The sequence below is a fragment of the Felis catus genome, chromosome A1, assembly GCF_018350175.1.
Source record: "Felis catus isolate Fca126 chromosome A1, F.catus_Fca126_mat1.0, whole genome shotgun sequence".
Classification (NCBI taxonomy): domain Eukaryota; kingdom Metazoa; phylum Chordata; class Mammalia; order Carnivora; family Felidae; genus Felis; species Felis catus.
In genome coordinates this window covers 158,114,809-158,130,165 of record NC_058368.1, presented here as the reverse complement: position 1 = coordinate 158,130,165, position 15,357 = coordinate 158,114,809, and the positions used below count along the sequence as shown (strand labels likewise).

The 15,357-nt window shown below is 36.1% G+C and overlaps 1 long non-coding RNA gene across 4 annotated transcripts in view; it reads right to left on the bottom strand.

The window, feature by feature from the left end:
- LOC111561739 overlaps nt 1–15,357 on the bottom strand; it is a 277,745-nt gene that overhangs the window by 80,704 nt on the left and 181,684 nt on the right. Inside the window, exon 1 of one of the 4 annotated variants that reach the window (XR_006583282.1) lies at nt 4,911–5,581. The exons of the other annotated variants lie outside the window; for them this stretch is intronic. This is a non-coding gene — a long non-coding RNA (uncharacterized LOC111561739). Of the gene's footprint in view, nt 1–4,910; nt 5,582–15,357 lie in introns of those variants that run through there. 4 annotated transcript variants of the gene reach the window in all.

Below are 15,357 nucleotides of genomic sequence, written 5' to 3'. Positions count from 1 at the left end.
ACTGAGCCATCTAGGCACCCCTCACTCATTTCTGATCTATGTTAATTCATAAACCCCAAAGCTCTTCATTGGAGGGGAGGGTGGGTCTCATCTTATCAAATATTGGAAATATGGAATGTAAATCTTTCTCCAAGACTTTGCCAAAGGCCTTAAAATTATTGTACATTGGGTAAAAGGAAATACCCAGATTTGGGGGGAGTACTAGACATTGGCTCTGAATTGACTAATCCCCGGGATACCAAAATACTATTATGACCAATGTAAAGTGGGGCTATGGTTGCAGGTATTAGATGGAATTTTAGCTCAAGTTTACTAACACTGTACCAAGCTGGCCCAAGGACCTTCCCTTGTGTTTATTTACTCAGGTCTTGAGTGTACAATGGGAACAGACATACTGGACAACTAATAGAATCCCCACATTGAATCTCAGACCCTAGAATTTCCTTCCACTTCCTACCAAGATAGTGAACCAAAACCAATATGGCATCCTCAGGGAAATTATTAACATTAAGACCATTGAAGATTTGAAAGAAGTAGGGTGGTAACCTATTATAACCCCATTTGATTAATCTCTTTTGCTTGTGAAGTCAGATGGATCTTGGAGAATAGCTATAGACCATTATAAACTTAATTAGGGAGTGACTCCAATTACAATTGCTGTCCCAGATATATCTTCACTAATAAAATCAATATGGTCTGTGGCACTTGCTTTCTGGCTTCAATCTGGAAAATCTCCTTTTCCCCATAGTAATTTGCAAGGACTTCATGAAGCACTTTCCTTTTATATGGTATGGCATAGTTCACTTTCATAGCCTTGCCTTAGAGCTATGTCAGTTCTCCTGTTCCTTGCTATATAATACAGCCCATAGAGATCTTGATTAAATTGACGTTTCACAAAACACACTGGTCTACTATATTGGTGACATTATGCTAACTGGATCTGATAAGCAGATAATAGCAAACATTTCAGATGATTTAGGAAGGCATATGCAAACTAGAGAGTGGGAGATAAACCCCTCAACAATTCGGGAGCCCATTACTTGAGTGAAATTTCTGAGCTCAGTGATCTTGGGAATGTTGGGATATCTATTCCAAGATGAAATACAAGTTGCTGAATCTTATATCCCTGCCACTAAAAGGAGGTTACAATACTTTATAGTCTTTTTTTTTTTTTTTGGATTTTGGAGACAATATATGTTGCTTTGGTCAATCTGGAATCACCTATAAGGCTTCTTCCAGTTTCAAGAAGGCAATCTGCTCTGCCACTTAAGCCATATTATCTATTAGATCCAATAATACTTATAGTGTGTGCAGCAAATAGAGATGCCATATGGACCTTTGAGCAAGACCTAGTAATAGAGAATCACAATGAAGACGCCTAAGATTTTAATGATTGATTGATTGATTGATTGATTGATTTACGTACTGCATCATATACACACAGGCAGGGGCAGAGGGAGAGAGAAAATCTTAAGCAGGCTTCATGCTCTGCATGGACACAGGGCTCAATTCCATCACTGTGAGATCATGTCCTGAGCTGAAATCAAAAGTTGGATGCTTAACCAACTGAGCCACCCAGGAGCCCTGAGACTCCTAAGATTTTAGAGTAATTTTTTTCAGATAACTATTTTCATTTTGAGAAACAACTTCTAACTTTCTTATAAGCCTTGATAGAGAGATTGAATTCTTGACCATGTGACATCAGAAGACCATGTGTCCTGAGCTTTCCATCATGATCTGGGTGTTTCTGATCCACCCAACCATAACTTTGAGTGTGTACCAAAGCAATATATCATCAAATAGAAATGGAATATGAGACCACGCTTGGGAAGATCCAAGTAAGCTAAACAGGTGGCTCAGAAAACTTTAACAGTGTTGCATGGTTTTCTCTCTCTCAATTCATGACTTTGGTCACGTAGGATATTCTTAATGACCAACTATCTGAGGAAGCAAAAGAAAAAAAACCCTGGGTTTACAGATGAGTCTGCATATTATGTTGATATGACCCCAAATGGGCAGCTGCAGCACCATAGTCACTCTTAGGAATAGACTTGCAGGACAGTAGTGAAGGAAAATCAGTAATGGTGGGCAGAACTATAAGCAGTAAATTTAGTTGTACAGTTTTCCATTAGTAAGAGATGGCCAGAAAAAATGGATGTATTAATTGGCAGTAGCTATTTGGCCCATTATAGGCAACTTGGAAGGAATAAGACCAGCAGATTGGTGACACAGAAGTCTGCGGAGGAGATATGTGGCTGAACTAAAAATAGTGAATGGGCCCAAACAGTGAAGATATAATGTCCCAACTAAATGGTTACCAAAGGAGGCTCTTAATGATCAGCTGAAGAAAATGATGCACTCTGCATGTCAGTCAGCCTCTTTCCCCAGCCACTTCAGTGCTTGCTCAATGGGCCTATGAGGTAAATGGTGGAGTGGCATGGGTACAGGCTATGCACAGACTTAACAACATCAACTTCCTCTTACTAAGGCTGTTCTGGTGAACACTATTGTGTTAATATATAGTTGGCAAGTAAGTATGTAAAAAGATGCCTCAACATCATTTGTCATTAGGGAATTGAAAATGAAAACCACTACACAACTATTAGGATGGCTAGAATTCCAAAACTGGCAACATGAAATACTGATGATGATATGCAGCAACAAGAACTCTCATTTATTGCTGGTGGAAATACAAAATGCAGCCCACTTTGGAAGACAGTTTAACAGTTTATTGCAAGACTAAGCATAGTCTTGTCTTAACATAGTATCCATCAATTACACTCCTAGGTATTTACCCAGTTGAGTTTAAAGCATGTCCACCCATGAATGTCTATAGCAACTGTATTCATAATTGCCCGAAACCAGAAGCAACCAAGATGTTTTTCAACAGATAAACGGATAAGCTTTGGTATATCTATACAATGGAATATTATTCTATAATATAATTGAAAAAAATAACCTACCAAGCCACAAAAGACATGGAAGAATCATAAATAATATTGCCAAGTGAAAGAAATCAGTCTTAAATGGCCATATACTCTATGATTCCAATTATATGACATTCTGGAAAGACAAAACTATACAGACAATAAAATAATTCACTGCCTGCTAAGGGTTTGTAGGAGTAGAGAGGATTGAATAGGTGAAATGTAGGGGATCTTTAGGGCAGTGAAGTTATTCTTTATAATGCTGTTATAGTGGATATGTGGCATTACGTGTTTGTTATATCAAATAGAAGTTTACAACATAAAGAAAAAAATCTTAATTTATAAAGGAAAAAAATCATTTAGGAGGTCAGGGGATTCCAAGATAGAATGCAGATTGTATGTGACAAGAGGATGTAGATACATTGCAAATGTATGAAACAACCTCCAAGGAAGGACTGAAGAAAAATGTGCTGACCTAAGAAATGTTGGAAATGAATGGTGTTTTAAAGACTAAAGGCAAAAAGAACTATACATAACTCATAACTGAGTTGAGTCAACAAAATTTTCTTCATGGGGGTATGGATTAACAATTCTGTTACTGCTATATGTGTGTACTGGAATTAAAGAATAAGTAAATGGATGGCAGATGGTGGGGTCCAGGCTTTTCACTGTTGGACTAGAAATATACAGGTCAACAAGAGGAATAGGCTAGAATAATCCATTTCGTAATGGAAATATCAGTAAGAACTTTGTCTAATTTAATACAGACACAGATTATTACATATATTTATATATATGTGTATATACACATGTTAGTATATACACATAATTTCGTTGCTCTGTCAGCTGAAAGGATATAAATGAAATGACATCCCATTAACATGAGTACACCTAGCACCCAGATCTTGATTTCCAATGCTATTCTCCAATAAAAGGAAGCAGGGCTTTTGGGAAAAAGGCTGTTTCTAGGACTGGGGTACAGAGTATACAAGATGAGCTTAGAGCAGCTTGGCATCTTACAGTGCCAGAAATAAGGAACTACTCAAAATCAATCACATCGATATATGGTAAAGGGGCACAAGAGCCAAATGAAAGAGCACCTAGTAGCCAAAGCTGGAACAATTCAAGCTATAAAATAAATAAAGTACTACTGAATTATAACCCAAAATATTAAACAGGTATTAATGAGCCCATACTGATACAAATATATGATTAAACAAATGAGAGAGAAGAGACGAATCTCTCATATAGAGAAATTCCAGATAAATTATGTAGATACTGCTTTCTAAAGCACATGGAGCAGTAGAACTCCCAATCTTTATGTGTGTTCTCTACATTGTGACTTCCTCCCAAAGAGTACAGTGTGGAAAGGGGACAAAAAGAGTAACTTTACAGTGGAGAAACCTGACAAACACTACTTCAGCCAGGTGATCAAAGACAATGTCATCAGTGATGAATAATATTGATAATATACAACTTTGGTATAATATGATGAAAATGTCAGTTACCTTTGTGCTCTTTTTCCCCAAAATGCATAACCCCAGTCTAATCATGAGAAAAATATCAGACAATTTCCAATAGAGGAGCATCCAACAATATACATGACCAGTACTCTTCAAAACTGTCAAGTTCATAAAAAAAATAAGGACAGTTTGAGAAAGTCACTAAACTGAGAGACACCTAAGGAAACCTGAGAACTACAAGTTATGTATTACCTTGGGTGAGATCCTGAAATAGGATAAGGACATTCAGGAAAGCTGAATAAACCATGGATTTTAGTTAATAATGACATATCAGTATGGTTTAATTAATTGTAACAAATGCCCCATAAGATTATAAGAGGTCAATAATAGGGGAAACTGAGTAGGGGGAGATATATGAGAACTTTCTGTAGTATTTGCTTATTTTTTGTAAATCAAAAACAGTTTAAAACCTAAAGTCTATTAAAAAATACTGGGAGAAAAAATAGTTTTTGAGACTTACAAAATCTGAATGAATCCAACATCAGACATGTGCTACAAAAAAATGCCAAAGATCTTTCAGGCAGAAGGAGAATGATACCAGATGCAAATTCAGATCTATACAAAGGAATGAAAAGCAACAAAAATGGTAACTCATTGGGTTGAATTGTTCCTTATTATTTAAATATCTTTTAAAAATAATTGACCGTTTGAAACAAAAATAAAAATATATTGTGAAGTTTACAACATATGTATAAATTTAATGCCAACAACAGCATAAAGGCCAGAAGGGGAGAAATGAGAATGAACTATTGTAAGACTTTTATTCTATACATATTTAAAAGTGTACTGTTATAAGATAAAGATGCATACTATAAATCCTAAAACAACTATTAAAATAACAAGAGTTATATCTAATGAACCAAAAAAGAAATTAAATAATAAAAATATTCATTTAATCCATGAAGATGCAGGAAAAAAAGAGAAAAAGGAACATAGTATGGATGAGTCAAAATAGAAAACAAAGTGGCAGATTTAAATCTAATGATATCAATATTCACACTAAATGTAAATGGTGTAAATACACCAATTAAAGGCAAAGACTTTCAGATTGTATAGAAAGGAAGTCCAAACTTTTAATATAAAAACATAGCCAGGTTTGGGGCTCCTAGGTGGCTCAGTCAGTTTTAAACGTTCAACTCCTGGTTTTTGGCTCAGGTCATGATCTCAGAGTTCATGGGTTCAAGCCTCACATGGGTTCAAGCTGACAGCGCAGAGCCTGTTTGAGGTTCTCTCTCTCCGTCTGTGTCTCTGCCCCTCCCCTGCTCATGCTCTCTCTGTCTCTCTAAAAATAAGTAGATAAATAATAAAAAATTCATAAACAGGTTAAAAGTAAAAAGGTAGAAATGATATGACATGTTAACATTAATCAAAAGAAAGCTGGAATGGCTATATTAACATCAAGGTAGGTTTCAGAGCAAGGACTATCACTCAGGAAAAAGAATATCACTTCATAATGATAAGGGGGTCAATTAATCAACAATATACACAATTCCTAACATTTAAGAACCAAATAACAGAATATAAGCTATCACCATCCCACTTTTTCATTTTCAAACAATAAGCATGATATAAGGATTTCATTGTCCATTCAAATAGGCATGTATGTTGTCCTAAGACTTTGACTTTCAAGTTTTGCCAGTTTCCTCAGCCATTCCATATATTTTACTTAGTTTTGAACACCATGAGTCATACTGCTGAATTTTAAAAGGGTGATATTTTGACATTTGCTGTGATTGTCTTCATGCATATTTTATGAGAAAATACAAATAATAGAGAACAGAGTCTACATTTACTTTAACTGAAAATGTTAGTGGCTAATGGGACCAATCTAGCAGAATCATTATAATGAAAGTTCTGTGGTCTTTTTCATATAAAATTCAAAATGATGTGGTGTCACTGTATTGACCAAATAAGAAGAGCTTCCTCTTAGGGTGACATGACAGCAGCAGAACCATTAAAAACGGTGCCTCTATGAGTCACTTAATATTGATTTTTCATCTTCACTTCCTGAGGATCGTTTAAGGCCCTAGATTTCCAGAGTGCAGTAACCTAATATTTCAGTCTAATGTGGGAAACAGAGACAATATCTCAAAGGTTATTCGATTTCTGACCAGAAGACCATATAGCTGAAGGAGGTATGGGAGGTCTTATATGTGACTGATGATGTAGTAATTCAATACTACCTTTTTTGTTCCTTTTGATTTCAAAATACCCATGTTGCAAAATTTCAGGTTGAAGTTAGTTTAGGATCATTTAGCTATTTGAACACCTTCTGGTTTGCCCATTGATTTTGATCATGTTATCAATCCAGAAATACAAGAGTTGTTCCAAAGTTTAATAATATTTTCCAATGTTTTTTAGGCTATTGGTCATATACTTTGACGGCCCTGTGTTTGCTATTATTAATCTATATGCCTTTAAGTGAGTTCCAAAGCAGTAGGTTTCCAAAAGGCTTTTCAACCATTATCTTTTCTGACAGATGAATATAGGAGAAGAATAATTCTCCTTTTATAAATAGGCATAATATAAGGACCACATCCATATATCCTTATATAATTTTATGTTTGTATGAATTGCTATTCACTGACCTAACTTTCCTAAACACTTCAAATCAACTGGCAATTATATCCCTTCAAAGAGTCAAAGAATCCATCCCTAGAACCTGACACCACTCTTAACCTCTGTGGTTGAAAGAAAACTACTCACTGGAAGGTTTGAAGGACACCAGGTGACCCTAGTTTGTCTAATGAAACCTTCTTTGGCTGGCTGTTGTTTAATCAATTCTTGCCTTGTGTGTAAGTTACATGATCTGGGCGGGCCTTGCAGAGGGCTGAGGGGGAGGACAGAGAGAGCAGCTTGCTAGAGGGATTAAGAAGAGAGAGGTCAAATAGGAGATAGGGCTGGAAGAATGAAAGATGCTACAGGAAGATATCTTAGAGGAAGAGCTGAGATGATCAGTGTGGACATAAAGGAAGCTCAGAGACAATCAGATTATTCCTGGAAGTGGCACCTCCAGAACAAAGGAAGAGAAAGTCATCTACCTGTTGGGGCTATTCTTTCATTTCCCTACTGCTTCCAATATGGCAGAATCTATAGGTAACGTGGAAGAAAGAGAAATGAGAAGAAATTAACCTCTTTGGAGAGTAAATAATGAGTCATTTGCTATGAGAGTTGAAAAGGAATTTTTTAAATTTTTCTCCTATTGCTCACAGAAATAAAATAATCAAAGTGTTTTAATTAGTTGTCATCTCAAGGCCATCAATAGATCATCATACATATATGTGACTCCAGTAGTAAAAATTAGATGGCTTTTTAAAACCATAGTACAGCTGAAGGGGAACAGAGAGTATTTAGAAAGCCTAAATGGGGGGAGGATGGCTTGCATATTGTTTTAATTAGAGAAAAATGTGTTTAGACATTTTTAGGCAATCTGTTGAAAAGAGACAGGTTGGTTTTATGTCCTTTTGTAGCAACGTGGATGGAACTGGAGAGTGTGATGCTAAGTGAAATAAGTCATACAGAGAAAGACACATACCATATGTTTTCAGTCTTATGTGGATCCTGAGAAACTTAAAAGAAACCCATGGGGGAGGGGAAGGAAAAAAAAAGGTTAGAGAGGGAGGGAGCCAAAACATAAGAGACTCTTAAAAACTGAGAACAAAGTGAGGGTTGACAGGGGGTGGGAGAGAGGGAAGGGTGGGTGATGGGTATTGAGGAGGGCACCTGTTGGGATGAGCACTGGGTGTTGTATGGATACCAATTTGACAATAAATTTCATATTAAAAAAAAAGAATCCACTTCAAATCCAGTTCTGAGAGGGGCTTTTGGGGGAAGTGAAGCACAATGACTGAGTTGGGTTTAGAGTATGTGGAACAGAGCTCAGCAAGGGTAGGTTTCAATATGACATGAAGCCAATAAACCAGTTGGTAGTTAGGGGAAGCTTGATTATTCTAGCCACCGTATTGAAACCTTCTCTTGCTTGGAAGCAGTCTCCATGTCTCAGTCATACTTCTATTTCCCTAAGACCTTTTATATGTTATATGCTAAATTCAAGCAATGGGTAGGTTTAAATTATCTGAGAGACTTCCAGTTCTAATGAAAAAAGGTAGGCTGATTTAGTAACTTTAATCAATGAGAAAGGGATTATAAGTTCCCATTCCAGCCCCATATCTGACTTAAATGTATAGTAAATCACTATATTTTTACTCATTTCCCCCTTTTTTATAAGGAATGTTCACATTGTTACAAACATCCCTCCACCAGAAGGTCAGACCCTTACTTACCCTGATATTTGGGGGTGGGTGGTTGGGGAATTTCCTGTACAATTATCCCATATTATTGTTATAATTTAATATTCTTCTAATGTTGCACGGATTTGAAATGACAGCTCAAAAAAGCATTACTTTGAGATGTGTGATATGCAGAAAGAAAAATGTAACAACACTCCTGTAATCCATGAACTTTCGTCAAATCTCATAACTGTGCCTTACTTTGATCTTTTATAATTACCACTCCTTAATTCACATATTAATCCACAACAGTCCACTTCCAGCTCCATCACTCCACTAAATCTCTTCTTGTCAAAGATACCATTGCTCTCTACATGGGGCCATATATAATAGACATGTCTACAACTTCATGTATTCAATTTTCACTGGCACTGGACACCGTTGGTCCATCCTCTTCTTCCTCCTCTGCCTCCTTCTCTTTTCAATATATGGATATTTAACATATGGCTAAAATATTTAAACATGAAAAAAGCCCATCATTAAAAACAAAAACCAAAAGACAAAAACAGTGTATATGGTTGTTAGATTTAATAAATACAAATACTGGACATCCAGTTACACAAGAGTTTCAGAAAAACAATGCATACTTTTTTAGTATAAGTATATCCCATGCACTATTGACGACACATTTTTATTAAAAAGTATTTTTGGGGGTGCCTGGGTGGCTTAGTTGGTTAAGTGTCTGACTTTTGATTTTGGCTCAGGTCATGACCTCACGGTTCGTGAGTTTGAGCCCCATGTTGGGCTCTGCGCTGACAGTGTGGAACCTACTTGGGATTCTCTCTCTCTCTCTCTCTCTCTCTCTCTCTCTCTCTCTCCCTCTCCCCTGATCACTCATTCTCTCTCCTTCTCTCTCTCTCAAAATAAATAAATTAAGAAAAACTAGAAAAGTATTTTTGTTATTTATCTGAAATTCAGATTTAACTGAGTATCCTGTACTTTATCTGGCAACCTATGCCACCATATCCCATGCCTTGCCCTGCTCCCCAGAGGCAACAGATTCTAATTTTAAAAAGCTGTTTCTCATGGTAGTTAGCTCATTCCTAAATGACATTTTAAAATTTCTTGATTTTCTCATTACTTTTGTGATAATAAATGAGAATTTACTTCCCTTGCATTATTCCCATTCCTCCCTCTACCATTCTTTCAATAGAATAATATTTGCTATGGTAATTGTCATTTTCCTACATGGGTTAGTAAAATCCAACACTTTCAAATTCTTATTCCATCAACTATTGGTAGCATCTTTTGATACTCTGTAAGGTAAGGAAATTAGTGTTTCTGACCTATTCTTTATCTCTCCTTCCTACTTCTACCTTTCACTTTCTGCCTTCTGCACTTACTCTGTTGAATTGACAAGGCTAATACTATTTACCACTAGTTTTGTAACAATAATTAAGCCAATAAGTTGATTCTAAAAATTGCAAATCAATAAAATGTTTACATTACTGTGACTTTGTAAATGTTTGTTCACTTGAAGAACTAATAAGTCCCAATGAGAATATTTTCTTTCATATTTCACCAAAAAGGGCAAATAACATTTCTTAAAAGTTAATTATAATATGGATCTGACATCACACAATTGAAGTTTTTTCACTCTACTTTAGTATCTATTGAGATATCTATACTTCAAACAGTTCTTTTACTCATGTATGATGTTATAACATTATGCATTAATTGTTTAGAAAATGCTGATTCAATGAATTATGAAGATCTTCCAAATGTTGAAACATTTTATAATATCAACAATAACATTTGTTAATATCATCATTGATCTTATCAGGAAAGTTTGGGAATTTGTCAGGTTCACAGTAGTAGATAAAAGTTTGCCAAAATCTAATTTCTCCTTGGAAGTTTGTAATTTATCAGTGGCAATACAAAGTTTCTATTGTTTTCTTTGAAGTAATGGTCTCATTTCACTTATTTTAGGAAATGTCTGCCAAAACATTAAGTTCAAATAACCATAGTTCGTCTATCAGTTGTTCAGTCAAGTAGAAATGGTGTCTATGGTTAAAGCATCTAACTCAGCTCCCAAGTGAAACAGGTGTACAAGTGCTTATCACTAAGAACATCTTCATACTGGGGGAGACAGGATTATACACCCTTCTTTGATGCAGGGAATATTAAAAAGACATGTACTCAAGGGTCAAGATGAATAAAATAATTTTTACAACTTCATCAATGACATCCTTAAATAAAAGTTGGCTTTTTTTTCCCTCTTTATAACCAAAGTTCAAGGCAGAGAAGAATTTAGTGCCTCACAGGTACCAAGCAGTACCTGCACTGATCTATGGCAAAAGTGTCAGCACTTTTAACCACCATTGCTTATGTGTAATCAATGCAAATGTCAAAGACATGCAAAAGGGCTGAAAACAGCCCTGCGTTCCTGAGGGCTTGGTGCAGCCAATTTGAGAGTCATTAATCTAGTCTGGTCCTGGAGACTTTCCTCTGAGGACCCTTGTACTTAATTCTCTCTGGGCAAAAATCCTGAGACTTCTTTTCACAGTTGTGGGTTAGAGCTCCTGTTTTATGGATCCTCTATCATCTTTTGGTGTTGTTTCCCTTGTTTTGTTACAATATAAAGATAGTTATATGGGAGGTAACTTTTTTTCTGAGTCCTTGCATATATAAAGTGTCTTAATTCTACTTTTACACATGATGGTTTAGCTAGATAGAAAGTTATAGTTTAAAAATTCATTTTCCCTCAAAATTTCATGTTGTTCCATTGTCTTCTAGTAATTAGTGTTGCTACTGCAAAGTCTGATGGGGTGATTCTTGTGTGTGTGTGTGTGTGTGTGTGTGTATGTGTGTGTGTGTGTTTTGAATAAGTTGTTTCCTCTACACCTCCAATGTAAGAACATTTCAGATTATGTTTGTATCCTTGGTGTTTCTAAGTTTTAGCAAGATGTACCTAGGTCTGGATCCCCCCCTTTTTTTTCCATTCATCGTACTAAGCACTTAGTAGACTTTTAAAATCTGTCATATCCCTCAGTCATATTTGAAATATCCTTGCATTATTTCTTTGATAATTTATTATCTACCATTTGTTTTCTAGGACTTACATTAGTCAGTTGTGAAAATACCTTGATAGATTCTTTAGTTTTACTTTTACATTTCTAATTTAATTTGCCACACCTTCGACATTTTGTTCTAATTTCTATTTCTCCCATTTTGATTTGTTATCCTTCTGTTGAATCTTTTTATTTTGGTAGTCCTATTTATTTATTCAAGACATATTTTCTATGTTTTGATTGTATCTTTTTTCATAGCAACCTTTTCTTGTGTTGAGATGTAATGTTTTCTCAAATCTCTCTGATATGAAATAAAACCTTTTGGAGATTTCTTCTATCTCATACATATTAAATTTTTACTTCCTCCAGTGTCATTTTTACCTTTGATTCACCTTGATCTCTTTTTTTTTCATGTTAGAGACTTTCTTTAAAAAAATCTAACTTTAACAGTCTATTCATATTTAAGAATGGGTCAATAAAATGTTAATTGGATGCTCTGGATACACGGACAGGCCTTATTAGCTCACATGTTTAGATTTAGATTAAGTTTAAGATACTTATTAGGAAGGTAGATGTTATCTATGTAGGTAATTTCTAGAAGCTGGAGAATGTAGGCCTTCAATTTCTATAGAGGTGATTTTTTTTTTCCTTCAGAGATTCAGAATTCAGGAGTGAGTGTGGTGGCATAGCAACAACTATGTATACTTCCTTTCAGTTACTCTGTGTTGAGGCCCTCATCTCAGTCCAATTTTCTGTCATCCCTGACATATCCCGGGCTATTCCAGAATCTGGAGGGCAGATTGGGTCTGTCCTTAACCCTTCTCCCCTACATGTTCTCTGTGCTCTGGCTTCCTCTTGCCACATTCCATCACTCCTCCATTTGCCTTCATTCTCAAGAAATTATTGAAATCAAGCCAGCTATGGCTCTTCCTCGTTTCTTTGTTGTTGTGGGTTTATGGTTTAAAATAAATTAAGTTTCCATCATTTCTGAAAGTCTTGGTATAGAAAGAGAAAAAGGTATGTGTTCATCATTCCACCATCCTTAACCAGTAACTCCCTCTTTTCTTTTGGCTTCTATGAGATCATTCTGCTTTCTCAGTTCTCCTGCTGGGCTCTTTTGCCGGCTCCTTTTCTGTACTGACAACACAATATTAGAGTTTCTCTTTACTCTGTACATTCTTTTTAGGCAATCTTATACACTGTATCATTTAAAAATGTTTATCTGCATGCTTGTAGTTCCCTAATTTGTATTTCCCTCCCGATCTAACTCTAGACTCCAGGCTCTTTATCCAATTTCCTGCTCGAATTCTCTAATTTGTCACAGATACTTCAAATGTTGGTTTCCAGTATCCCTCCTCTCCAATTTCTTTCCCCTACTCAGTCTTCCCTATCTTGGTTAAGGGCTCTTTCCATCTGCAGGACTGTTCTCTCTATCTGTATGGCTAGTTTCTTCTCATCCTTAGACCTTTCTTTACATGTCTCCTAGAGAAGCCTTTGGTAGTTACCCTGCATAAAATTGCTCCCTCCTTCCCACATTAATATTCTGTCTCTAGGTACTCTATTACCAGTCCTCATGGAATTTTTCAAATTTGACATTATTATGTTTTTTTTTAAATTTTATTTTTTATGTTTCCTACTAGATGGTGAGGCCCACAGTGGTAGGAACTGTGTTGTATATTTATCACTGCTTTCCAGTGCTAAATACTCCTTGATGCATAGGAGGAACTGAATAAATGTGTGTAGAGTGGATAGATACAGTTTCAAGTGAAAACTAAAATCTCAAAAAGTTTTTCTTATTTATAAGCATCTAGAGATTACCTTAAAAGATCTCAAAAATACTGCAGCAACTCCTCATTGCTTATTTAATTTTTCAAACTTCATTGAAACCTAAAAATGTAGTTCAATTAAAGCATATGCTCTAATACTTATGAACATAGTTTAGTCCAGAAAACAATATGAGTGCCTTTCAACTGGCATATATCATTTCCTGAAAGACTCTTAATCATCTATAGGCTTACTATCCCAAATAAATTTTCTTTCCATCTTCTCCTTTTATCCTTACTTGACCCAACTTTATGAAATTAACATGGCTTTTTCAATATAGGCCATGAATGTTCAGTTGAAAATGAATTATAAATCGTGACACAACCTGAGAACACAGGAATAATAAAGAGGTAAGACTCCCTGCTAAACCTAGACAGCTTTCTATATTTTGCTCTTTTAAACCTGCCAAATAAAATGTCACGAAATAGATCAGACAGATCTAGAAGATCTCACTGTCAGGAAGAGCTGTATTCATCAGGTGTATATCAATTGTCCTGCTACAGATTCTTGGCTTGATTCCCAACACCCATTTTTTCAGAGAAGAAACAGAAACACAGAACTGGTTATTCAGAGAACCAAGCCCTGAGAACTGACAGACAGAATAAGATATTATTAATGACTATGGATGCGATATTTTTCCTGGTCTAGTCATCACCACAAGAGCCTTCTATTATCTCTTGGTACTAGAAATAATCACTTGGACTAGCCTTACATATGCTATTAGCTCTCATAGGAAAAGAATATCTTAATAAGCTATAATTCTTGGTTTTAATGGAAGAATTCTTAGAAATAATCATTTTACCCATTTTTTAAAAGTAAAGTACTTACTTGGTGTAGTAATTCCTCTGGTCTCAAGGGAGGTGTAAAGGGAAGTAGGAAGGCCCAGCACAGGGGGTCAATGGTTGCCAGGAGAGGTGACTAGCACAGAACCACAAGTGGGGAGGAAGCTGTACTAATTAACTGGATCTGGCTTTATAGCTTCATTGGTCTCTGAAGCCCAGGATGACACCTGCCTCCCTTAGTGTAATCTGGCTAAGCTTAGAATTGCTTCCTAATGAGGAGAATGAACCAGTTTGAGCTTTGAAGTCCGACCACCTAGATTCAAATACCACCTCTGCCACTTCCTGGCTATGTGACTTTAACAAGTCACTTAGCCTCTGTGAGTTTCCATTTTCTCATCTGAAAATGTGCATAAAATTGGAACTTCTCTCTGTGGATTTTTTTAAGGATTAAATGAAAATGTTCTTAGAATTATAATGATATGAAATGAGTGCTCAGTAAATGATTACTGTTAGTTGCTGAGGCCATTGCAGCTAAATCAATAGTTCATCCCCTTCTCTCAGAAACTACCTCATCTTGTTTGGGTTTGTATGTCCACTCCTGCAAGCCCCATGTATTTTGGGTGAAGCTCTACACACCTCTGGATCAATATCCCTCTGGCTCTAGATGTAGGGCTCCTGGCTCAGGCCTAAACTAATCAGCATTGCCCCACCTCCTGGCCATGGTTTCTGGTTCCAAGGTAGGTTTGTGATCTAATTCAATCCAGTGAGATTTGAGATGATCACTGGAACTTCTAGGAAAAGAAGCTTCCTTGCTTTCATGATAGAGGTTTCAGAAAGGAACTGGCATCATCATCATCACCATCATTGCTATTACTATTATTATCATTGTGAATGATAATTCTAGGTTTTCTGAAAGGTCCTGACATTGGCCTTTTATCACCTGTGAGCCTGCTATGGAGGGAGGAGTCAGCACTCCACACAAAACAGACCAAAGGGATTTA